General features: G+C 46.9%; 1 protein-coding gene across 2 annotated transcripts in view; it reads right to left on the bottom strand.

Annotated features, from left to right (window-relative positions):
- USP32 (ubiquitin specific peptidase 32) overlaps positions 1–25,356 on the bottom strand; it is a 1,392,279-nt gene that overhangs the window by 1,297,172 nt on the left and 69,751 nt on the right. The window lies entirely within an intron of this gene.

The raw sequence follows: 25,356 nt of genomic DNA, 5'->3' as shown, positions 1-25,356 counted from the left end.
GTCCGTGAGCCACCACTGCAACTGTTTCGCAGTGCCCTCCGAGATCAAGACATGGTCGGACAGGTTGCCTCGATGCTGGGCCCACTGAAACTTCAGGTCCCACTGCAGAGCCCGCATTCGCCACCTGGCGTAATGCACCAACAGGATGCAGGAGGCCATCAGCCCCAGAAGCCGCAGCACCAACCTGACCGAAACTCAGGATAGAGGCCGAAAGATGGGAATCAGGGCCTGAATATCCCGGACCCGCTGTTCCGGAGGATAAGCGCGGAACTGCGCCGAATCGAGAACCGCTCCGATGAAGAGGAGCTTCTGGGAGGGTCTCAGGTGTGACTTCGGCACGTTGATGGAGAACCCCAGCAAATGCAGGAGGTCCGCCGTAGTCTGGAGGTGGGAGACGACTTGCTGGGGCGAGCCCGCCTTCAACAACCAGTCGTCGAGATAGGGGAAGACTGGAACCCCTGATCTGCGCAGATGAGCTGCGACCACCGCCATCACTTTCGTGAACACCCGAGGGGCACTGGTGAGGCCGAGGGGAGCACGGTGAACTGAAAGTGCTCCTAACCCACCGTGAACCGCAGGTAACGCCGGTGGGCCGGCAGGACGGGGATGTGAAAATAGGCGTCCTGCAAGTCCAACACTACCATCCAGTCTCCAGGGTCGAGGGCAGCCAGAACCTGAGCTAAAGTTAGCATCTTGAACCGTTCCTTCCGGAGGAAGGCGTTGACGCTCCTGAGGTCCAAGATAGGGCGTAGGCCCCCTTTGCCCTTCTTGGGAACCAGAAAGTAGTGGGAATAGCAACCACGGCCTACTTCTGGACCAGGAACGCGCTCGACGGCCTCTTTGGCCAAGAGGGCCGTAACTTCCTCCCGCAGAAGATTCAAGTGATCCTCCGATATACGGTGGCACTGCGGTGGCATGGCTGGAGGGGTTGTCTCGAAGGGGAGGGAGTAGCCCCTTCGGACGACTTGCAGCACCCACCTGTCCGAAGTGATGGAGCGCCAGTGGGGGAGGTGATGGCGAACTCTGCCGCCCACTGGCGTGGAATGGGCCTGAAAGCTCGGACTAGGAAGGCTTTGAGGCGGATGCTGCCGGGGTGGATGTGGACTGACCGGCGAGTTGTCCTCTAGAACCGCCACGGCAGAACCCACGTCCGCGACTGCGTGCAGGTTGGTTCTGCGGCCGGTGGCTAGGCAGACGTGAGGAGGCGCCCCTTCCTTGGCCACGAAAGGGGCGAAAGGCGGAAGCGTGCGGCCGTGGGGCCGAGAGACCCAAGGACGTGGCCGTAGCCCGTGGCCGTAGCCCGGGAGCCCTTAAAACGAGCCAGTGCACTATCTGCCTTCTCACCAAAAAGGAGAGCACCATCAAAGGGCATATCCATGAGGGTACTCTGGACATCCCCCGAAAAAGACGTGGACCTCAGCCAGGCGTGGCGCCGGAGCGCCACTGTGGTGGAAATCGCCCTACCCAGTGAGTCCGTGGTGTCAAGTCCACACCGTATGGCATGTCGCGCTGCATCTCGCCCATCAACAAGTGCCTGGGAGAGATGTGCCCGGGCCTCCACCGGACACAGTGGCAGCACGTCCTCCACCGTATCCCACAGAGAGTGGGAGAAACCGTCCAAGAGGCAAGCGGTGTTCAAAGACCGCAGGCCCAAACTCAGGGAAGAGAACAGTTTCTTGCCGAACTGTTCCAGCCTCTTGGATTCCCGATCCGGAGGAGCGGACGGGAAGGAGGATTGGGAAGTGGAGGCCTGGATAACCAGGCTCTCGGGGGTGGGGTGTTGGGACAGGAAACTGGGGTCGCCCGGAGCAGGGCGGTGGCGCCGGGCCACGTTCTGATCCACAGGAGGAACTGTGGAGGGCTTGGACCAAGTGCCCTGCAGAACGTCGACGAGGGCCTCATTGAACTGCAGAGGCTCTGTGGAGCTTGCTGACGGTTGAAGCACCTCTGTGAGGATATTAGTCCTCACGGCTACAGCAGGCAACTCGAGCCCCAGGGCTTCGGCCGCCTTGCGCAGCACCACGGAAAAAACTGCACCTTCCTCCGAAGCCACAGTCGGAGGAGCGATGAAGCCAGCGTCCGGCGAAGTGTCCAGCCCACTGGCATCCCCCAGTTTGTCTGCCCAGTCCTCTGCAAGTTGACCCTGGAGGGCCATAGGGTCCTCAGACCCCTCCCAGTCGCCCCCGTCATCCGATTCCTGATAAACAGGAGGAACGATCAGAGTCGGACGGTAGAGGAAACCTTCATCCATCGGCGTTTATTGCGGCGCCGGGTCCGGACAGGGACTAAACCGGGGAACGGCGTAGTCCGGAGACGGCGCCGGCGGTGTAACCGGTCTCGGCGCCGGGGAAGGAGTCGTCGTGAGGTCGACCGGCGCCGACAGAGATCCAGGCCTGGATCTCTCGGGGACCTGCGGCGTCGGGACCGAAGTTGCCGACGGGGACGGAGCCGCCGGCACGCGAGGTCGCCCAGTCGAGCCCGCGGGGCCCGAAGGCGCGCCGGCAGATGTCGACGGCGGAGCCAGGCCCCTCATGGCCGAGAGGAAGGCACTGACCTCCGCCGGAGTCGCGTCAGTCCCAGGGACCGACGGGTATGGAGACGGATGCGGCTCCTGCGGCTCCGGTGGAGCCGCGGGCGTGGGACCACCCTGACCCTCGGCCGAGTTGCGCGACCGGCGAGGGGAGTCCGAAGAGCGGTGTCACCTCTTGGACCGCTTTGACTTACCCGAAGACTTCGAGCCCGACGAGCGATGATGACGACTGCGGCTCCGCGACCGGTCCTTGGACCTCCTCCTGGACCGTGAGCGGCGCGGAGCCGAGTGCCGAAGCTCGAGAAGCTTACGGGACCGCTCCCGCCTAGCCTTCAAGGTCAAGCCTGACAGTCGGGGCACGACTCCGCGTCGTGGTCGGCCCCCAGGCAGTAAAGGCACCGGCGATGGTGATCAGTCACCGACATCAGGCGATGACAGGCACCACAGGCCTTAAATCCAGGCATCCTACCGGCACCAGAGTAGTGTCGACAAAGACCAAAAAGAGTCAAAACTTTTTGTCAAAAATTGACTAAGGGGTAAACTGTTCCCGATCGGCGCTGTCTGGCGCGAAAAAAAAAAAAAAGAACCGACGTCAGCGCACGAGGGCGGCATCTAAGTACTCCGACGACGTCATTCCGGCGCACGACGCTCGACGCGGAGCCGCAGACGACGCCTAGCGACGCGCAAGGGGTATTGCTGACGAAAAATCTTTCCGGATCCAGCCTGACGCCTGGTGATATTCTAAGGTGAGGAATCTAACTAACGTGTTTCTTTCAGATCACTTTCATTATAGTGGAGAGAGCCCAGCACGTCCTGACATTAAAGCCTCCACGAGGGGTACCCAATCATAGTACACCTCCAAATGTACATGGACAGAGATGCAATTTTGTAGTGGGTTTAAGTAAGGACGTGTGAGCAATGACTTTCAAGAGTAAGAGTGATATCACAACTTGGTCGAGACACATGGACACATACCTCCGAGTTACTCTGTATGTATATAGTAGAAAGAAATAATCCTTGTGCTGCAATGTGCATTGTGGTACTTGAACATTAATCTTATTAATTTATTGTTCTCCTCAATTAATCAAATCGTTCTCTCATTTTCCTTCACTCACCCTTCGTTCTATGAAGCTTACAACTTACTTTAAACGTGTGTCTAAAACAGTACTCATGCTACATCTTGAATCGATTTCGCTTTCAAGCAGTGTATCTAGATGCATATTTTAGTCACTGTACAACAGCTGCGCACCGGTCACTTCTATATATAAATGCAAGCATAATGACAAGTCGAACTTGCGACAACTGCTTTAAGCTACTTCATAGAAACAGGTATTTATCACAATCTCTGCACACTGAGTGGTGCGTGTTGGCCCTTTCCTATTTTAAAAAAAAGAAATACAAACTGGCTGGTAATTTGTCAGACACTATGCCTAAAGCACCGCTAAACAATTCTTATGGCGGATCACTCTTTTTTGTATATATTAATATATTTATTCATTTTTCTTTAACATTTTAACAACCTCGCCGCCTCCACACTTAGAGCATTGTGCTCCCATTTGTCTGCAACCACTAAACCACATTTAATAAATAAGAAGCAAAGATATTTTCATGCCCACAGAAAACTTGTTACAAGTCAAAAGGGTTTGAATGCATGCCATTCATTTCCCCACCGACTGCATTATCACCGCAGTGCAATGGTGCATTCCAGTCCGGAGTTGCAGCACCGTGCCCCGCCAGCCTGCTTCCCAACCGCCTCCGCCGCCACCACCACAGCTTGTAGAATTGTGTAGACAGTCTCGACTTGTGTTACATAAATATTTTTTTTTAAGTAGCTGGTCTAGTGTCTTAAAAATAAAAATTAGTTATGAATGCTCCAGGTGACTGCCTGGTTGTGGCTATTTTCAGAATGCTAAACGCTGGGCAAATACTGTGGCAGGGGCCAATATGTACTCTGCCTAGGGTACCACGAGTAGTAAAAATATTAGCATGTAAATAAATGTTACTGTTCACTGGATATAAAAACTCCACATTCCAATCACCAAGCGAGGGCAACGTGCATGTTTTGGCTTACGAATGCACGTTGCTCGCAGGCTTCCATCCATCCACTCTAAATCACTCCGCTTCCACATACCCAATCTTTCAACCAGACACCGATGCATCAATCTATCCACGCATTGACCCATTAGAGCATCCACAGCAGCACACACAACCTTGTTGCTGCCAGATTGAGGGTGGTACGAGAATGCTGCTGGGGGTGCGAGACTGCTCTCCATAAGTTATAACTCCTAGTGTGAGTCGTGTCAACAGGGTCAAACACTACTCTGAAGGATGAAAGTGAATCTCAGGGTGATGGGTTTGATGCCAGCACCCGATAGTGTAGAAGGTTAGTGGAGTGCGGTTGGCAGTGGAACACTACAAGTATGTGACTGCTGTTCTTTTTTAGGGCATTTTGTTTTTGCACCAGCAGGGTTTCAACAGCTGCCCTCTCGTTTTAAATAAGGTTATTGTGGAAGACACACTGTGCACGGATTTGATGATGGACTCTTACTTTTCAAACAATCCTGTAGCTATCACTCCTAATCGGAGTCCGAATTTTCCACTTGTGGGACGTAACAGTCTGCTTTCCCTCAGGAGGCTGAAAAGAGATTGGGAAGAACCCTAGACCAGTGACAGCTGACTGACCACTTGCAGGCGCTAACCAGCGCCTGGATAGCTGTTCCTCCAACTCTTCTGCACAAACCGTCACGTGATATCAAACAGCAGTTACACCATTGACCAAAGTCTCAGTCCCCTGCCCTTAACGCTCAGACACTCAACCTCCACTCGGGGACACTGCATCTGGCCTCACAAAATAGCTTAACAGTAGTTACTAGATAAAGTACAATATCAAAGAACAGCAATAACCCTGCGAAAGTAATTTTCTCTACCCTGAACAGCTTACCTAAACCTGTACTTGCTGTGGAATCTATGGAAGTATCAAATGATCACTGTGAAAAGCTGGCAAGGTACTTCATAAATAAAGTGGAAAACATCTACTCCAGCTTCGACTCTAATATCACTGTTTGTCCAGTTGGACTAACTAGTACTATCTTGTCATGGCTACAATTCTTACCCCTGATGTCCTTGTCGGGGTTACACACCTTATGGAAGAAAGTTAAGTCTGGCTCATGGCTGATCCTCTCAGGCCGAGACTGTTTCTGAAACTTCAGGACTGCCTCTCTCCACTCTGTCTTAGACTGATTAATCTTTCATTGACATCGGCATCTGTACCAAGCTCTTGCAAGCATGCCAAAGTTATCCCCCTCCTGAAAAACTGCTTTGGGAGCTTCCAAACCAGAAACTTTCGCCCTATTTCTCTCTTGCCGTTTTTCGAAAAAGGTAACAGAGACTCATGTTAACAGCATCTTAACCAACTTTTTAGAAGAAAATCATATCTTGGATTTCTCCCAGAATGGTTTAAGTTATTGCACATTACAGTCACGAAGCATCTTCAAGGCGTCTTCGATGAGGGCAGTTCTTCTGTACTGATTCTGCTTGACCTAAGTGCCGCTTTCGACACTGTCACAACGTATTGCTCTAGCGCCTACGAGAGATTGGGATAGGGGGCGCTGATCTAATTTGGTTTGACTCTTTACTTGCCAATCATTCCTTCCAGGTCGGGTTTCCATTTTTAGCTAAAACTTGCACACTTTACACCATGGCAACCCCCAGGGCAGTGGTGTAGCTAGCCCTATGGGCACCCATGGCGATCTCTGCGTTTGCAGCCCTGCGGCGACCAAAGTGAAGAGCTGGGGTGGATGGGGTGGGAGGCTACCGCCCCCAAAATTCATGCCGCCTGGGGTGGACCAACCCCCCTAGCTACGCCACTGCCCCAGGGCTCCTCACTGAGCCAATATCTATTGCAAGCCTTTGGCGCAGGTTGTAAAAGCTCTGGGGTTTGCGCTAGTATCCTATGCTGACAATACTCTGCTTGTGTTTTCCTTTTCTGGCATTCCCTCTTCAGATCTGGTCAATTTCCAAATTGGCATGCTGGCGGTCACGGAATGGATGGCTGATAATGGTTTGCAGCCAAACACAAATAAGTCTTCAATCCTGCTTGTGGGCAAGGACGTCCACGCCTGGGGCAACTGCTGGTAACCCTTCTCCCTTTGAGACTTCTTGCCCCAAGTCGGTGGTCAATAATCTAGGTGTATGGTTGGTGGATAGTGCCTTAACCTTTGATGCACAGGCGAAAGTGGTGGCAGGCACCTCTTTTGGGCTTCTACATGAACTCAAACCCATTCTGGGATTCTTCGATTCCATCATCCATCAAGTTATCGTTCAGGCTGTTATCCTTTCTAGGCTGGACAGCTGCAGTATCCTATAACTGAGAGCTAACAAGGATGCGATTAGAAGACTTCAGATGTTTCAAAATGCTGCAGCAAGGTTGCTGTTTTCCCTTCCAAAGTACTGCCTGGCTGCGGACACTATTTGCAGACTGCACTGGCTCCAGGTGGACAAGCGTGCTCAGTTTAAGGCTCTGTGCATGGCCCTTAGGATCCTCTTTTCCTAGGGCCCCCCCTTCTGTCCAAGTTGTTGATGCCGTACCTCCCTTCACAATCCTTGTACTCAGCTGATCTAAACTTGGCCTGTGTCCCACATGTTCGAAGGGTAAGGGCTGGCTGCTGGTCGTTCCGCGCTAAAGTTCCTGCCCTGTGGAACCCTCTTCCTTTACCTCTGATGTGCATTCAGAACCACTGATCTTTTAGGAAATCTCTGAAGACCTCGCTGTTATCCATCTAAGTATTCTTGTTTTTAGGTCTCGCCTGGCTATCGCGTAAGCGATCGCACAGCGAGACTTATGTAGGGGCTTCCGAAAATGCTCCCAAAGGCTTCCCAGGCAGATCGGGTGGCGGTTACGTGCACAACCACGCGCATTCCATTTGCCACCAGGTACTTCCTGCGCGTGCGCCGCCTCACGCATTCAGAGAGATTTAGTAAGGGGCACAAGACCTTAGGAATGCGGTTTATGGCCAGTGCATGTGAGGCATTCAAGCGCGAAGCTGGCATCTGGCATCGGACTTGAAAGCAGCAGACTGCTTTCGCCAGAACTTTCGTTATAACTCACACCCCATATGCTCGTTCCCTCCCACCCTTCCTTTGATGTCCGCTTTTCTTGTTGTTTACGAACCACGCCACACACTGCTGCACGCCGCACACTGCTGCACGCCGCACACTGCTGCACGCCGCACACTGCTGCACGCCGCACACTGCCGCACGCCGCACACTGCTGCGCACACTGGTGCATTACACACTGCTGCATTACACACTGCTGCACGCCGCACACTGCTGCATGCCTCACACTGCTACACGAAACACTGCTACACGCCTCACACTGCTACACGCCTCACACCTCACACTGCTGCACGCCTCACACTGCTTCACGCCTCACACTGCTACACGCCTCACACTGCTACACGCCATACACTGCTGCACGCCACACACTGCTGCACGCCACACACTGCTGCACGCCACACACTGCTGCACGCCACACACTGCTGCAGGCCACACACTGCTGCAGGCCACACACTGCTGCACGCCACACACTGCTGCATGCCGCTGCACACTGCTGCATGCCGCTGCACGCCGCACACTGCTGCATGCCGCTGCACGCCGCACACTGCTGCATGCCGCTGCACGCCGCACACTGCTGCATGCCGCTGCACGCCGCACACTGCTGCACGCCGCAAACTGCTGCACGCCACACACTGCTGCACGCCACACACTGCTGCACGCCACACACTGCTGCACGCCACACACTGATGCACGCTGCTGCATTACTCACTGCTGCATGCTGCACGACACTGCTGCACGCAGCACACTGCTGCATGCAGCACACTGCTGCACGCCGCTGCACGTCACACAGTGCTGCATGCCTCACACTGCTACATGAAACACTGCTGCACGCCGCACACTGCTGCACGCCGCACACTGCTTTTATGCGAGTTTATGCTACTGACATTGTAAATGACAATGCCTTTTATTTGTTTTAAAACCAAAACATAAATAAAAAGGCATTGTAATTTTACAATGCCAATAGCTCAAACTCTTATAAATGCGAGACCTATTGCATTGCAAATGCTTGTTATTTTTTTACCTTTCTTCTGGCTTTTCCTAACAGGTGGTTCTCTTTTGAGACTATCGCTGGGGCGCCCTGTTGCTGAGGCTGCCATGTGCTTTATAAATTCCATAACATTACTAGCAGCTGCTCTCATTGGCTAACACCAGTCCTGGTGCATCAACCCTAAAGTGACTTCATCTCTGCTGCTTGAGTGAATATACAGTGCGCATGTGCAGTAACATGCCCTTAACATGCGGTCAGGAACATCTAAGAAGACAGGTAATCAAGAAAGTGGATGTCTTATTTATAAGATGAGCCTAGTGAAGGTACAACAGAAATGAGAACCGAGTAGCTGAAGGAAGTGGACTGTGGAGACTTTTACGAGTAGGGAATCCATTGTTCATCATGCCTCGTTATACTTAGTCTGGCTCCTACTGGCACACATGGCAAGATGTGTTTGTTAGTGCTGCATTTATCACAGCAACTACCAATGCAGTTGCTGGAGGTGGCAGCGCTACAGTAGTGGATGCAAGGGCTGATTGACAATAGCAAAGCTGACATCTTCTGGACAGTGCCAATAATAATGTACCTCCACTAAAGTTTGTCAGAATTTGGGAACAAGATCCGAATCGGGAGTTGTTTGGCTGCAATTGTGATAACTTTAGTGTCATAGAACCATCTTATTGTTAGATGCAAACTGAGCATCAAATACACCCCTTTCACACTTGACCCACAAAGTAGTGAGGTTGACTAGTCCAAAGCTTACATTAGGGCTATAAACTCAGAAGTATGAAGAGACAGTGATTATACTAATGTTGCTTCCAATTCAGACAGATATTTTACTTTGGAAAAGAAAAAGTGCTTTAATTCGCAAAGGACTAAATACTAAATATATCATTACAAATGCACATAACTAAAACCAGACCTCCCTATCTCTTCTGAACTAGAGATCTATAAAAGAAAGCCTGGCAGTAATAAAGAAAGTAAAGCTTCCTCCCATGGTGTTTGTCAGAGCTCATAATGTAAAACCTCTTCCTACTGTATTTGTCAGCAAGTTAACAATACAAGACCACTTCCTACTCTGTCACATGGTACATAATTAAAATCCTCCTCATCCTGCATTTGCCAATGGAGCTATAGCTCCTCTATTGCTTTTTAATATTTTTTCTGTGATTAGGTGCACACCCAGAGATGTCATCTCTAGCTATACAGAAAAAAAACGACTGGACTCCTAAGTGCAAGGAAAACCGGACACTGCATGTATGTTTATTGGTAACCACATGCCTGTTTTCATCATCTGTTACAATAACCCATGTGTAATATTTAAGAAATGTACCTATTGTGAATTCTTGTGGTTTTGCTCAGTGTCTTAACAATTGCACAACATGAATTGAGAAAGCCGGTTAGAAACAGAATGACAAAATGTCTAATTAGACAGTTGGTCAATACCCAGATCCAGTAAGAATCGAGGTACGTAAAGAACTCCTTGGTATACGATTAGTCCTCTACACAATATTAAGTACAGGTTTCACCATAATTATTATAGTTTATCAATTTTGATTGCTAGGACAACGAACACCAACCTGAGATGCAATACAAATAACTGTGGAAAACGTTAGGTCCTTCGGTATTACAATACAGGCGATTATGAAAGTAAATTTACATAAATGGAAATATGTTCTACGGCATGGCCAAAAGTTTAGAAGGACCTCCTAAAATATTTGTCTGAAGTGAAAAGACTGGCTTGACAAATCAAATGCAAAGACTGCAAAAATGCAGTGAGAGGAAGACTGCTCTTCATTGCTAGGGTGAAGATCATCAATTTGGTAATTAGAATATTAACGTGGGAGAGGCAGAAACGAGTAAGAACGTAGAACCGTGGTGTTTCACAGCATGTGGTGTGGTCATATAGCATTTGAGACAATAGTATGTTACTGGGGTGAGAAACTTACAAATTCCACACCTCAGATGCTAGTACAGCTAAACTGTCAAACAGGAACTTGTGCTCTAAAATCATATGTCCAAACGAAATCGTTTTCCAAGTATTTTAACAGTTGAGGAATTTTACAGCACCTCATATAAAAGAACTGGAAAGGTGAATTACGTGCAACCTAAAAAATTGACAAATTATATTTGTTGATGCAATTTCATAACCAGCTAAATATTTTTTCAACACACCCATCTTCACCAATGATAGAGCACCTAATTTACTACCCCTAAGAGCTCATTTGAACACATTGACGTCTACCTAAGGTAAAGGAGAACCTGTACAAGGAAAATGGATGCAGAGCGACAATGCTATTTTATCTCTCAGCCGGACAACCGATATCACAAATACAGATACCCCAACAAAATTAATCGTTCTGCAAAGAGCATGATGTATTCAATACCGAAAGAAATCTATTCACTAGACACTTGTATTCGAGTGGCTAACACCGTAAATGAGTTTATTAAGACAACTGGTACCCCCTCTAAGCATCGCCCTAACTCAACAGTGTAGAAACATGAAACAGGAAGATCAATAACAACACTATACAAGAATACAGTATATGAACAGAACCGATCTGCAGCAACAAGAAGTTTCAGGGCTGAATTATAGCAATGGAGACATCAGTTTCCCTCCTAGGTCGAGCTGCCCTTTATGGATAAAAATCCTGCCCAGGTTTGTGTGCATTCTTCAGAATGCACCATATTGGTTCCATGAAGACAACTTCAAAGCGGGTAGATAAGTTATGCACTTTATTTTGGAATGAGGTTCTCCAGAATAGCTTTAAGCTGTTCAGTGGGATTTATGACAGGGGGATAGTTCTACCAGACTTCTGGAGGTACCACTAGGCTTCCTAACTTGATACAAATGATTGAGTGTTTAAGTCACTAAAGATTTCCCCCTAAATGTTGATAGCCATTATCTGAGGATGTAAGGACTCACTGCGAGCAATGTGCAGTCAGAAAGTACCACTATTGCTCCAGGAGTACACCAAATCGGTGTGGATGGGTGTGGCAAGGTGCCACTACCAGACTAGGATGTTAGTCAAACAGAGGGATTAGGCCGTGGTGTCCCTTGGACATAACGGTTACATCCATGGCAACGGAGCGCCACAGCCATGGATGTAACGGTTACGTCAATGGCACAGAAGGGGCTAAAACATTTTGCCTGTAAACCAGCTTCATGAGTGGAGTAGCCCCAAGATCCCAGATCAGTGTTTAACCATGCAAGTGCGGAGGACATGATTTTCATGGCCTCTGCAGAACCTCCCCCACTGCAGGGGATATGAACATATCATCCTTGCTCTAAGGGTATGAAACCCCTATGGTGCTTGAACCAGAGGTATTCCCTTTTAGAGTCCCCAATTCTGGCTGCAAGACAAGATCTTCCTTCGCAAAATGATGTATCTATATACTTTTTTGCTTACAGCAACATGCAGCATACTATGCATATTGACATGACTATTCATGCAACTGAAAGCAGCAGAAGCGGTGTGCTCTCTCTGCTTTTAGAGTAATTGTGGATCATGGGCACAGTTCAGCTGCATCGAACACCGATTTGGAAAGGAGAGACACCACCTTTCCAGTGGTACCCCTCCCTATTAGATCCCCACTCAGGGATCACAGCAGAAGGTCTGCTACGGAGATGTCGATCGCCACAGACAATTAAGGGCCACATTGGTTCAGGTTCGGCATCCCATACGAAGAGGAAAGTGACACCGACAAAGACACACACACACACCACCTTCAGAGGTGTGATGTTCATATTGCCAGACGCCAAGGAGATAGGGTCACAGTTTTCAGGTTTATTTTGTTCACTGGACAAGCATGCCCAACCACTGCAGCATAAACCCGTAGGCTGACTGTTTACTTTACCATAGTGTGGATCTGAAACAAGAGTGTCCGCAGCTAAGGCAAGGTGTGCATCCATATGTATAAGTGGTTCAATCTTGTATAAAGGATCCATTCATTGAAAAGTCTTTCCTACTAAGAGGAGTGCTCCAGAAAAATGTAGTGAGTTAGGAGTTATTTTAGCACAGCTGACCAGTAGTACCAGTATAAAACGGTCTATAGATTTAACATTGTGAAACTATTTGTAATGCTCCCAGACTGCTCTCTCATAATATGCAAATAGACGCAATAGCATTAAAGTAAGATTGGTGATTGCATTACAAATGTAAAATACTCAAATAAAAACTGCAGCTTGAAAATGGTTTTGCTAAACTGTTGAGCAACTGTACATACCATTACTCCAAGACATCATTTAGTAAAGTAAAAAAAAAAGAAAAGAAAAGAAAAAAACCAAAAGGGGGAAAGAATGCAACCTTGTGCCCTTGCAGGTATGCAATAGCATTAGTACAGATTAACGACTTCCAAACATTCACAACAATTTATTAAAGTAGACCTGGAAACCGTAATGCTAGCAAGCTTTTGTGATATTCATTTTCTCATGAGCAAAAATGCACACATATTTGCTTATGCAAAAGTCTGTTGAGCTAATGCAAATTAACTTTCTGGCCCCAGTTTCCAGGAGCATGGTATTGAGAGGGTGTTTAATCCACAACCTTAAAAACTGGTACCATACAGAAACACCCCATCAGTATTATGCAATTACGAGTTTATCACCTTTGAAAAGGCAATAACCATGCAGACCTGGTTTTACCAGGATTAATGCCACACAATATTCACTTTTTCGGTGTTTATTATCGTTTACATTTACCATCTGCTCTGGATAGGTTGTAAAAGCAAGTGGGGGGGGGGTGCTGTTGTGGGGTGAGGAGGGGGGTGGTGCTGGGGAGGGGGAGCAAGGGACAGTGTAGTCTGGCAGGGGGAGAATTACATGCTTCTTGTGTGCGGGTTGGGCGGGGGTATTGAAATGAGTCTAGGCTGCAATGCAGCCAGTCTGCAAAGTGAGTTTGCCATATGGATTCTCCAACTGGTAATATCGGGTTGGTCGTTCCCACACTCAGTAACTTTGGGTTAACTACCCACTCATGAGTGAGCAAACCGGGATTCCATACGAGAACTCTGCTACACTCATAATCAGGGTTTATATAGAATTACAGAAATGTGGCAAATTAGAACTTTGTTGGAATCCAAACCCCGATATAACTGGACCCATGGCCTAACCCTATAAGCGATTTTCTGAGATTTTATTTAAAGAGAATGCAACCATAATTTGCCACCTCTCAGCATGGTACCAAAAAGGACAAGTGTATTTAAAAACAAAATGATTACAAGACAAGTAGATTTCGGAAGCATCCCGTACTTTTTGTTTTAAGTTTAAAAGGGCATTGGTAAGCCTCAAAATCTCTAGGAGTGGAACTCTAGAAGTGGAACTCTGGATCTGCATCAGAAAACATGGAAAAAGAAGAACCGACAATTGCACACAGGGTGGAGGCTCCCATGTTTTCATGTCTAGAGGCGGGACAGAGCCGCAAAGGAGCCTGATGGAGCCACCTGCTGGCATGCAGAAGCTATTGAAATTTACAAGTTGAGAAATGGCGGTTCATAATTATCCACCAGAAATGTGTATATTGAAATTGGTGCTCCCATTTCAGATGTGTCCCTTACATCTTTCCTCTACACGGTTTCATTAAAGTAACATAAAGCAAGTTTCGTAACTACATGTTTGTTTAACATTAAAACAATTAATTGATCCCAAAATGATCCAATCCAAATTTTTTTAAGAGCAGTCTCCTTCGAATCCCCTTCCCAGGCAGTGGTGATGCAAAAGTGAAGGGTGTGCGCTATACTTAACCCATATATGCTATATTCCAAACAATGGTTCGAGAGCTAAGATAAACTGTAAACCAATTAGTGTAGAAAAAAATTTAGAATTTGCAACAAGTAAAGAAACTTAAGCTAACATAATTCTAAAATAACCATGTACATATATAATCACGAAATTAATATTTAATATAAAGTCAATATAATACAAAACCACAATGAGAATGAAGAGGGCGCTCAGACATTTACACTGACAAAAAAAGTATAGACATTGACAAGTGTAAATTAAACACACATGGCAGAGAAAAAACATACAAATACATCAATTGATACTACACAATATACTATATAAAAGGTCATACTTAACCCATAAGCAATATTAATACTACGTTCCAACAACTGTTCTCACAACCACAAAGTCCCAGCTTCAGATCATCCTGTGCATAACATTACCATTTAACACGTATCATGTTTTTCCTTCAAATAATGCAAACAATTTTACGAAGCTCTTAGTCCAATGCCATAAACAGCAAAGGAGATTTTTTATGTCAACCCTTATAGATTTACAGTCCTTACTGGCACTAAAACCGATCATAGTAATTTCTTTCACGTAAATAGCAGATGTTTACAACATGCAAATGGTCTGTTAAATGCCACTAGAACAGTGATCATGACCAAGGAGAAGGTAATTCGGGGTAAGAATACGTGCATTTGGAAGCAGTTAGTGATATGCCGAAATAAGACTATAACGGAGGAGGTTAGCCAAGTTTTAAACCATTTCGGACATGATTTTATGTCTGCTACTTCCCACTTTCCAATTTCCCATAGATCCATGTGTTTAACACCATGCAGTAAGCCATGGCGCAAGGCTCACATACACACATTCAAACCTAAAATGTATAAAGGGATTTTGACCAGCCTGCAGATATCAGCCCTAGGATGGAGCAACACTGGAATATTTGAAGAATTCACTGAAAATGAGTGGAAGTAGACTTTGGTAAGGCCCATTGCCATTAATAAACCATTGCTGTAATCTAGAGGCAATGCATTCCCCTTCCAGTACCCACTTTCAGTTGACGTAACCTAATTATTTAGCTCAAACGGTGTTAAGGAGTGACGCACACTAGTGGTATTTACCTTAAAATCTACTTGTTTTAGGCGAGATGCCACCAACCCTGAAGCTAACTATATCTGGAATTTGTTCATTAAATCATTTGTGAATCTTTCCAGAATTATCTGGGAAAGTAAGTAACTGATGGGATGCAGGGTCAATACTTCTGCCATATGCCTTTTTTTCATAAACATTTTAAATGAAGCAATGGGCCTCTTCTCGCCTCTGGAATGGTCAAATGCAGAATTGCCTCCCTGACACTAAAGTTCAGATTGGACTCCCATTACTGAGGTTACATCTTGAAAGAGGATTGATAATATTATATGGTCTCACCACTTTGCTACACTGTGTAAGCTTAGTCACCCAGGCAACTGTTCACCATATTAGCCATCCACTCCCTTTCTGGTGGATATATAAAATGCTAACCTCAAAATGCCTAATACTCTAACATTACATAGGTTAGCCAGAAGTAGAATAATTTCATATTTGCAACTGCTAGTAAGTTTTAAATGTCCTTAGCTGTAACAGGCAGGTACAACTTACCTGAGCCCTAGGGCTTATTGGCTTGAGTACTTTTGTTAAAAGAGGAGTTTATATTCATCACAGGACTTCTACAATTCTCTCTGTTTACCTGGGGTGCACAGCAATTGCTCTTATCTTGTTCCCCTTTTGCACAGAAACACTCCAGATCTAACCCCTTTTTCCCACTAGGGCTTTACTGGGAGCCATTCAATTCCCATTGCTCTCTAACCATTTTAATGTCAATATTTCTGCAGTCTTTTTAATAAAGACATAGGCCTGGGCGGAGCTCGCAGAGTTTTACTTGGTGACATTTCGCAGAGTTACTGAAAAACTCAACTGAATTCTAGGCCTGGGCGGTAAATTTAGTTTGCGGAATTTGCGATATTTTGACATTTTCACGTTTTGCGGAGAGCGCGAAAATGTCAAAACTTTCGCAACCTGCCGCGAAACGGAAGTATTTTTCTTGTTTGCGCTTTAAAAATGCATTCTCTCGCACGCAATCGCGACTTACCGGGTCCCTGCGTTCGCCGACGAGTTTTCCTATCCGTTCGCACGCGCCACAAGATGTTGGATTGTTGGTAGCCGATCGCGCTAACCTGCGAGAGTTTGCGATCGCGAACATGTCATTGCGATCCCGAACAGGAAATAAGCATTGCGAGCAAGATGGCCGCGCCCATTAGCAATCGCATGGGCAAGTTGGAGATATATTTCCCCGCGAGCACGCAAAAACACATCGCGAACGGGCGGGAAAAGCAATCTACGCGAAAGTTTTGCATGCTCGCAGAGATTTTGTGCAATTTTGCGATATTTTGCGAAAGTCAATTTCGCTAATTCCGCCCACCCTTACTGAATTCCACGGAGTTCCGCGAGCCTGCAGAGTGTTGCTCACCCACTCCTACAGAGCTGGCACTATAGGGAAGGGTGCTGCCACTGAGAAGAGCATTCTGGAGTGAGAAACACAGGAAGGGTAGGCAGTGGCACCTGCCAGAACATGGAAGAGTACGAATTATTCAACTGCAGGGCGCGGTATGCTGTTGTCCGCACAGCACCTTCTGGGCAGGTACTACATGGAGATAGCAGGCTGAGTGAGTAGTACACCTGTGCCCAGTAAAATATGGAGGGGGAAGGGCGCTTCAAGCACAGCACCTCCTGCAACGTGTTTAATAGGGAGGGGGCAGGCTGCATGAGGCAGAGCAGCTCCTGTGGTCAGTAACCTATGGAGGGGGTGTGAGCGCTTTTAGTACAGCACTGAGTGGCTGGTTACATAAGAGAGCACATTTCAGTTACAGGAGCATTTTCCTATTCTGAACACCTTAAGTCATAGAACTAATCTTATAAATCGTTTTTGTAATTTTTTATTATTGTTATTATTACAAAATGACTATAAAGGTTAAAGATGTGTTTCTTGTTAGGTATCATACCATTACTATAATGGTTATTGAGCCCATCGCAGAATACATTTATTGAAAAAAATCTTTCAACTGTCTTGATCACAGCTTAGGAACTGCTAATCTTTCTTCACGCTAAGGCTTGAATAGAATGGCTTCTTTAAAAACGCATATCACACTACTCCACTGAAAAAGATTAGTGTGATAAACCATCTACATATTTGTTGCATCAATTCTGAATGAACTCCGTAAATTTTAAGACACTCCTTCACTCAGATGGACGCCTAGGTGCTAAGCACGTGAATCGGACTATACAAAACTACACATTGTCAAATCAGGATATAAGAGGTGGGTCAAATGACCCTTAACAACAATGAGTAATTTAGAGGACAGGCTCAAATAGGGAGGAAACAAGTTCGCAATTATGAGCACGATGAACCAGAAGGATCTCACTACCATTCTGATGTTCCTGATAACAGAGACCTATAAAAGGCTCACTGCTGCGAGATAAAAGATCGAGCCGCAGTGCATTGTTTGAGTCTTCGTTATTCAAAAGACATGTCTAGTTCCACTGAAAGCAATTAAGGCCACACTCAAGACTTTAGAGCCATGTCTATTGACATAACCAATTAGGCTAGCAAAGACGGCCTGTCACTGGTCAGACCAAAAGTCTAGCAACAGCATCTGAAACCACTGCACAAAGAAACATGGATATCCAAGTACATTGATTTCTCATACTAAAGTAGAGATACGATATTAGGGGTAGAAAACTTTTTTTTGCTTAATTGAGGTGAGAAGAGGTACGATTTTTCTCAACATCTGAAGTGCTTTGAAACACTATGCCAGCACAGATCCAATCGGACAGTCCAGTAAAACAGTTTGATCAAATTTTAAGCAAGAGTTCACACTGAAAAAATCCAATTAGGAAGACAGCCTAATGACGGAGGCCAAATACAAGCACTCCCAAACTGATGTAGAGCATTCCAAAATGATAACTTCCGTTCTACAAGATTAGAGCTTCAAGGAATACTTACTCATAAGTATGCAACTGATTATACAGAGCTCTGAAAACAGGTATCTGTGGCATCCAAACCTGTACTGTGTTACAGAATGTTCTGGGTGTTGTCACTATAGAAACAATTATAAATGACTGATTCGAAGATATTCAAATAAAAAACACTCATAAACACATTAAAGAATACCATGCTCAAAGAGAACCCTACTAGACTCCACTGGAGGTATTAGAAGGACAATGTAAAAGAAAGGCATAAAGCTGCTTGAAACGAAGGAATCGATTCATCATGATAGAGTGTTCTGTAAGTTCACTCTGGACAGTCAAGCTGGATAGTAAACAGTGTCAAGTCAGCAAAAGACCCAAAACGATAAGGACAATGACACATTGCATTTAACTGCTCTCTGGTTATGCAGGATAGCAATTTAGACAGACTCGGAGACCCAACCAGGCAAAAAGCATATCTAGAATCCAGAATATAAAGCTCTGCAGAAGTAGGCAACAAAGCAAGGAAAAGAGAACTTTAGGATCAAGAGCCAAATTTGTGAAGAGATGAGATACAACTGTACACATAAAGGTTCGGGACAATAAGTAAAACAAAAGAGAAAGTAAAGTGGAGGGTTGATATTATGCACTAGTTTATGAAGAAATTCATAGATTGAGGTTGTATAGGATTACAAGGAGACAAAACACCATCATTTTCAACGAAGTCCCTAAAGGTAAGAGGAAGAGAAGCCCTGTGGACTAAGTATCTGCCCAGATGTTTGCAACCTGAGAAATACTATTTTTAGAAAGGTTTAGAAGGACAGTATTCTTCAAGAGTGCACTGTTGTGGGAGGCAATAGGTTCAAATAGCTCTTAAATATAGAAAAGAGCTACTTAATTAGGGGCTTAAGCAACACAATTTTGAAAATGTTATCAGCAGGATTCTCAGAGATTTCCTCTATTAAACAGTGTATATAAAAAAGGTGCCTCACAGGGCTCAGAGGGGGCATGCTGGACTGTACCGACAAAGCGGACAATATTGGCTGAAAAAATGATCTTTTTGGGGTGGTGAGTAGAAGTGGGACCTGAAATAGCTATCATAAGTGTATGCTGTTTATCTGCTGCAGATTGTCAATAAAAACAAAGTTAAACCTAAACTGTGTATAAAAACATGTTTTCTGAATGGTAATTGTGCCTTAAAAGATACTAATTCTTTCTGTAAGATAATGTAACAACCACCTTTATAGCAAGCTCTTGAGCAGTATGTACTTGATGAACACAGACTAACGATCTAGACAAGCAGTACTTACCGTGTGTTCACTAAAGAAGGAATGAGTTTTCTAAAAATATTAAGCTAGCTGGGGTAGAAAGATGACCTAATGTTAGGCCACCGAGTAGGTTGGCCTTTACCTGTCTAAAGACAAAAATGTTCAAGTTACTGAGATATTTTCAGGATTCAGCAAGATTGGGGTAATCAATACAAATGCATTCAGGATAAATTTCATTTGCATCTTTGATCATGTAATGTGAAAACAGATGAAGTGTGGGGTCGGGAGCCAAAGGGCAATAAATCACGTACAAAATACAGAAAAAGGTGGGGGGGGGAAGCAAATAATGGCAAGCAGCACTTGTAACTGAAAGGCAGAAGAATAAGGTGTAGTCCACATTTTACCATGAGCAAAGCAGTACCTAATTGGAAATGTTTGGGAAATGTGTAAATACATGCCCTTTAATGAGTTAATTTGCATGCCTTTGTAACATACACATCCAACATGTCCGTCTACATGGATAAATTACCCTTCAAAATGTCACAGTTACATTCTTCCTAAACTGGTACAGCTAATTAGCTGCTCCACTAGCACACCCCAATTTGAGAAAAACGCTGCCTTTACTTTTATCTTATTTCTAGTCTATTATTGATTTTACTGCATAACATTGATCAGATTTTTCACCGGTTGGAACATGCATTTATAAAACTGTCTGCTGTCAATGCCCACTCTTCTACAAAAGAGCTGAGCAACCCTGTAATACAATGAGTAATATGGTGACCAGTGATTCCAATTTGAATACACAATTAAATTTTTGTGCTCTCACACAGTTACAGGGTGGGGAGGGGATGTTTTTGCTCTTCACCTGTTTTTGCTCTTCACTGAGCAGATTAAGCTGGAAATTATCGTGTGCGATGCGCTATTGGTACCGTTCACAGGGCTGAGATTGTTTTTGCCAGAGAAATGTGCGAAATGTTCAGCTCTGCCTTGGAGCAAAAACGGGGGCCTGGCCAGCTCCTGTGAATGGTGTCGACACAGACCAGTACGGCCAGCCTCGTTTTCGCAACAGAAGGAAGGGGGAAGAGGTTTCTAGAAATCTCTCCATGGGTTGAGCAAAGGTATTAAAGACTGGGAATCTTTGATCTCAGACAGGAGCTCGCTGTGGAGCCAACCCGTTGACATAGGGGCCTTTTGTGATCCCGATCGAGACTTCTGTCTGACTCTGAGGGTTCCCTAGTTGTGCTGGCCAGAATGTTGATAGACACTATTGGTGATGTATATCTATTAGATACTTTGTGTGTAATTCTGTAAGTTTCTTTGCCCTGTGTCATATTTCATATGTTTTCCTGCTATGTATGCATGTTCTCTATATTTGACTTTCTTCATTTGACACCTGGGAAAATGCATCAATAAGTATATTTTGTCTTCTTTCAAGTCTGACGCAATACATTTTGGCGTCGCGAACAGGATACGATATTAAAGAGAAAAATGTTTCCCAAATAGGCAAAGACAGATTCTCAGATAACAAATGAGATACCGGGGTGTAAAGTAGCCCCCTACTGTATGCTTGTGCATGAGTGGTCTCGTTCTGCTGGGTTGAGTGAAAACTAGAATGCCTATCTAGCAGATGCTGAGCCAGCACAAGTAGTGGCTTGTTTTTAGAAACTGTCAATAGAAAGAGGGAAAGAGATTAGCACGTTAGGGTGAAGAAGTTGGATCCTCTTATGTTCTAATCGTAAAATGCATGAAAAATATGCTCAGTTAGAGCAGGAATGTGAGCAAATGGAAAAGCATCTGGGAAAGCTAAAATTACCTCCACAATGGTATTATGTCAGAATAAACTTTTGCAAGATGAATTGGAAACTTATCAGACTGTGACTGAGATAGCGCAGTATAAATATAAGAAACGGAGTGGGAAATTTAGTGAGAGGAAAGTTCATTTAGCTAATGCCAAGGCAGAGATAGATTGTAATCTGGAGGAATGGGATGGTAACATCTGGGATTCTTCTGAATTTTTTTTTTTTTTTGACAACAGACTTTATTGGCATTTTAAGGACACCGGGGAACTCGTCCCCATACATAGTACCAAAACGGATATCGGAAGAGTGAGAATTGGTATCCCTGTTCAGCCCCCCCCTGGTCTGCGGAACATCAGACCCACAACCCCTCCGGCACATCACACCAACCCACTGCCCAGCATGCACATTTAACAGTTCCATATTCCGGCTACCCTCCTGCAGCTCAAAGTTCTTGGGGCCTCGGATGGGTGACTACCGGGGCTCTGATCAGTCTTTCTATCAGGTCCAATGTCTCTGCGCCCGCACGCACGGATAAGACGATGCCCCGATAGCGGGCCCATCTCTTCAAGACTTTACTATGCTTGTTCGGACAGTCCCTTGCCAAGAAGACTGCCTCTTCCGCGGACATACAGCGATCCAATGCCTTCTTCCAGGCCTGAACTGGGGCCGCTTATAGATATTGCCCCCTATCTCCTCAGTACAGTGTAAGAGTGTTAACCGGGGATCGAGGGGTAGCTCCCAACCCAGCACCCCCCCCAAGCACGACAGGACCGCAGCCCAGAACGGGCGCAACCGACTACAATCCCACACCGTGTTTATGAAGGTGCCGTCGCCGCATCTGAGACATGTGGGGGACTCAATTAAATTCATGCGCCAGAGGCGGTGCCGAGTGTAATACGCCCTGTGTAGGTACTTGAATTGTATAAAACGGTATTTGGTGGCCACCGCCGCATATCGCGGACCCGCAACAGCCTCCGCCCAGTCGTCCTCCGTGAGCACGGGGATATCTTTCTGCCACGCCTCCTTGGTATTATCTAGAGTGGTTTTCATGTATGTTGTCAATGTCTGATAAATTTTACGGATTTTGTGATCCCCGAGGTCCCCCATCAAGAGTTTGCCTTCCAGCGGATGGAACTCTGGCAGAGTGTCCAGGTGTTGGATGCTAGGTGTCAGAGCAGGTCTCAATTGTAGGTATCTGTGGAACTGGAATTTATGCAGCTCAAATTCAGCCTGCAACATCTGGAAGGATTTGAGCGACACCCCCTTCATGACGTCCCCCAGCGTGGCAATCCCAATTATGTCCCAATAGCGAAAACCCTCCAATTGTGCCGTCTCCTTGAGCAGGGTACCCTGCCACAGTGGGGTGGCCCGTGTAAGCCTGCCTCGCCATCCGATGGAGTTAACCGATTGCCGCCAGATCCGGACCACCGTGGCACACGCCGGGGGCAACCGCCCCAACGATGAACCGCTGTAGAGGAGATGTAACAGGAGCGTCCCTGCCAACGCGGCCCGGTCCAACGCATAGGCCGGATTCGTGGGGGAGGCGTACCACCATTCGTTTATGACCAGGAGATGCGCGGCCCTGTAATACGCATGAACGTCCGCCACTGCTATTCCCCCGCAGTAAGTGGATTGCACACACGTCGCCAGGGCGACCCTCACCGGCCGGCCGTTCCATAAGAATCCATTCAACAGTGCATTAAGCTGACGGAACCACGCCTGGGGCACCTGGAATGGGTAATGTTGAAGGCGGTACAAGAGACGCGGTAGTGTCACCATCTTGAAGATGGCCGATCGGCCGTATAGGGAGAGTGGAAGGTGTGACCACACCGTAGTTTCATTGCGGACCTGAGTCAGCAGGGGTGCAATGTTTAGGGTCCAAGCGAGATCCGGTGTACGAGTGACCTCCACACCCAGGTATTTGATGTGATCAGGGGCCAATACCAACTGGGAGGCCCAAGCCTGGTTTCTCTGGTCCCCATACAGTGGGAATAGAGAAGACTTAGCTGGGTTGGCCAATAGGCCCGAAGTCTCGCCGAACACCCGCAGAATCTGGAGCACCCTGGGCCCGGAGGCCCAAGAGTCCGTGACGAAGAAGATAACATCGTCTGCATATAACGCGATACGGTCGGAGTGGCCCGAGGGCCAGTCCATACCCCGAATGACCGGATCTGAGCGGGTCCATGCCGCCAGTGGCTCGATCGCCAACGCGAACAGCAAGGGGGACAGCGGGCATCCCTGCCGCGTTCCCCGTTTGATCGGAAAGGAAGGGGAGCAGGCGCCCGTCACCCGGACGGACGCCGAGATGTCCGTATACAGCAATCTCGTATACGCCAGGAAGCGGGGCCCCAAGTTCACCGCCCCAAGCAGCTTGAACAAGTATGTCCAGCTGAGGGAGTCGAAGGCTATATCTATATCAGCTTGGATCAGGGCCGAGGGCCGTTCCAATTGCCTGGCCTCGGCGATAACATTATGAAGCCTGCGTATATTATGTCTGGTCGACCTATGAGGCATGAACCCGGATTGATCGGGGTGGACCAAGGTAGATATGCAGGTCCGCAGCCGATCCGCCAGGACCTTCCCTAGCAGTTTCGGCTCAACGTTTAATAACGAGATAGGCCGGTATGAGCCAGGGTCCTCCGGAGGCCTGCCAGGCTTCAGGAAAACTACGATCTCGGCGTGCCGCCAGTCGAGGGGAAGAATGGTGTGGTCAACAGCGTCCTTCAGAGCCGCAAGAAGGTGCGGGCCCAGTGCCGCAGCATGGGGCCGAAAGAAGTCTCCCGGAAAGCCATTGGGGCCGGGGGCCCGGCCCGGCCCGGACGCAGATCTGTCATCGCGGTGCGAAGCTCGTCCAGCGTAATGGACTCATCAAGTGCCTCCCTCTGGGCATCCGTCAAACGCGCGGGGGGAATATCAGAGAGGAACTCATCTATGAGCGCCTCGTCGAGGGGCTCCCGCTTCGCATATAAATCCCGGTAGAAGGCAGCGAACGTCTGTGCCACTGCCTCCGGGGAGGTGTGGATTCGACCGTCGCCCGCGCGGAGGAACGGGACCTGTGTTTGGGCATCCCGGGACTGGCACAGCCGGTGTAACATCTGGCTGGACTTAACGTCCCACTGATATATCCGGTGCTGAGTGGCGAGATTCTTCTGAATTTTAAGATTCTGGGGGAGAGTGTGGCCAAAATAATAGCCAGGGTGAGTCAGAAGACCAGATGGTTGTCCATTCACAGCCCATATTTTGACAAAAGTTACAGGGTGGTCCAAATTATCCACAGGGGGTGGAGATGGACTCCATGGAGGATTTTACTTAGCAAGAGCTTAATGACATTTTAGATAGATTCCGACAGAGACCTGGGAAGGCTTTGCTTACGTGGATAGTGGGACTGTTTGATACAGGAGCCTCTGTGGTGAAGCAAAAACACAGAGATGAGGCAATGTTTTGTACACTTAGCATTGACCCCCACTGTACAGGAGCAGTTTAGGCATTAGAGGGGACAATCAAATCAGCACGTTTCAATTAGCAGCTGATGGGTGCAGCCACAAGTATCCTACAGAGTCAGACTGGCAATTGAATGATAAACTTTGGCTTAGATTGAGAGATGCTACGCTGAGACTTAAGGAAGAAGTAATGAAAACTGCAATTTTTCTGGGTAATGCGCATGAACTAATGGGCAGATTTTGACAGTATTGGTGAGAAATAAAATACCTCGTCTAACTTACCAACAGGTAATGATGACCCTGCTAATTAACCAGATCGGTAATAATTTAGCAGCGGTGATTGAAGCAGTCCGTGAGTTGGGAGAGTTAGGGGACTGGATAAAGACTGAAAGAGCCCCCGGGCTCGAGACTCATACAGACAATAATAGAGTATCCTGGAGAGATATACTCATAGCCTTGTTGGAGGATGGAGTGGAGACCAGCTAG

Source organism: Triturus cristatus, chromosome 3_2 (assembly GCF_964204655.1).
Source record: "Triturus cristatus chromosome 3_2, aTriCri1.1, whole genome shotgun sequence".
Lineage (NCBI taxonomy): Eukaryota > Metazoa > Chordata > Amphibia > Caudata > Salamandridae > Triturus > Triturus cristatus.
Note: the sequence above shows the minus strand (reverse complement) of the source record. Positions and strands in the feature narration are given on the sequence as shown.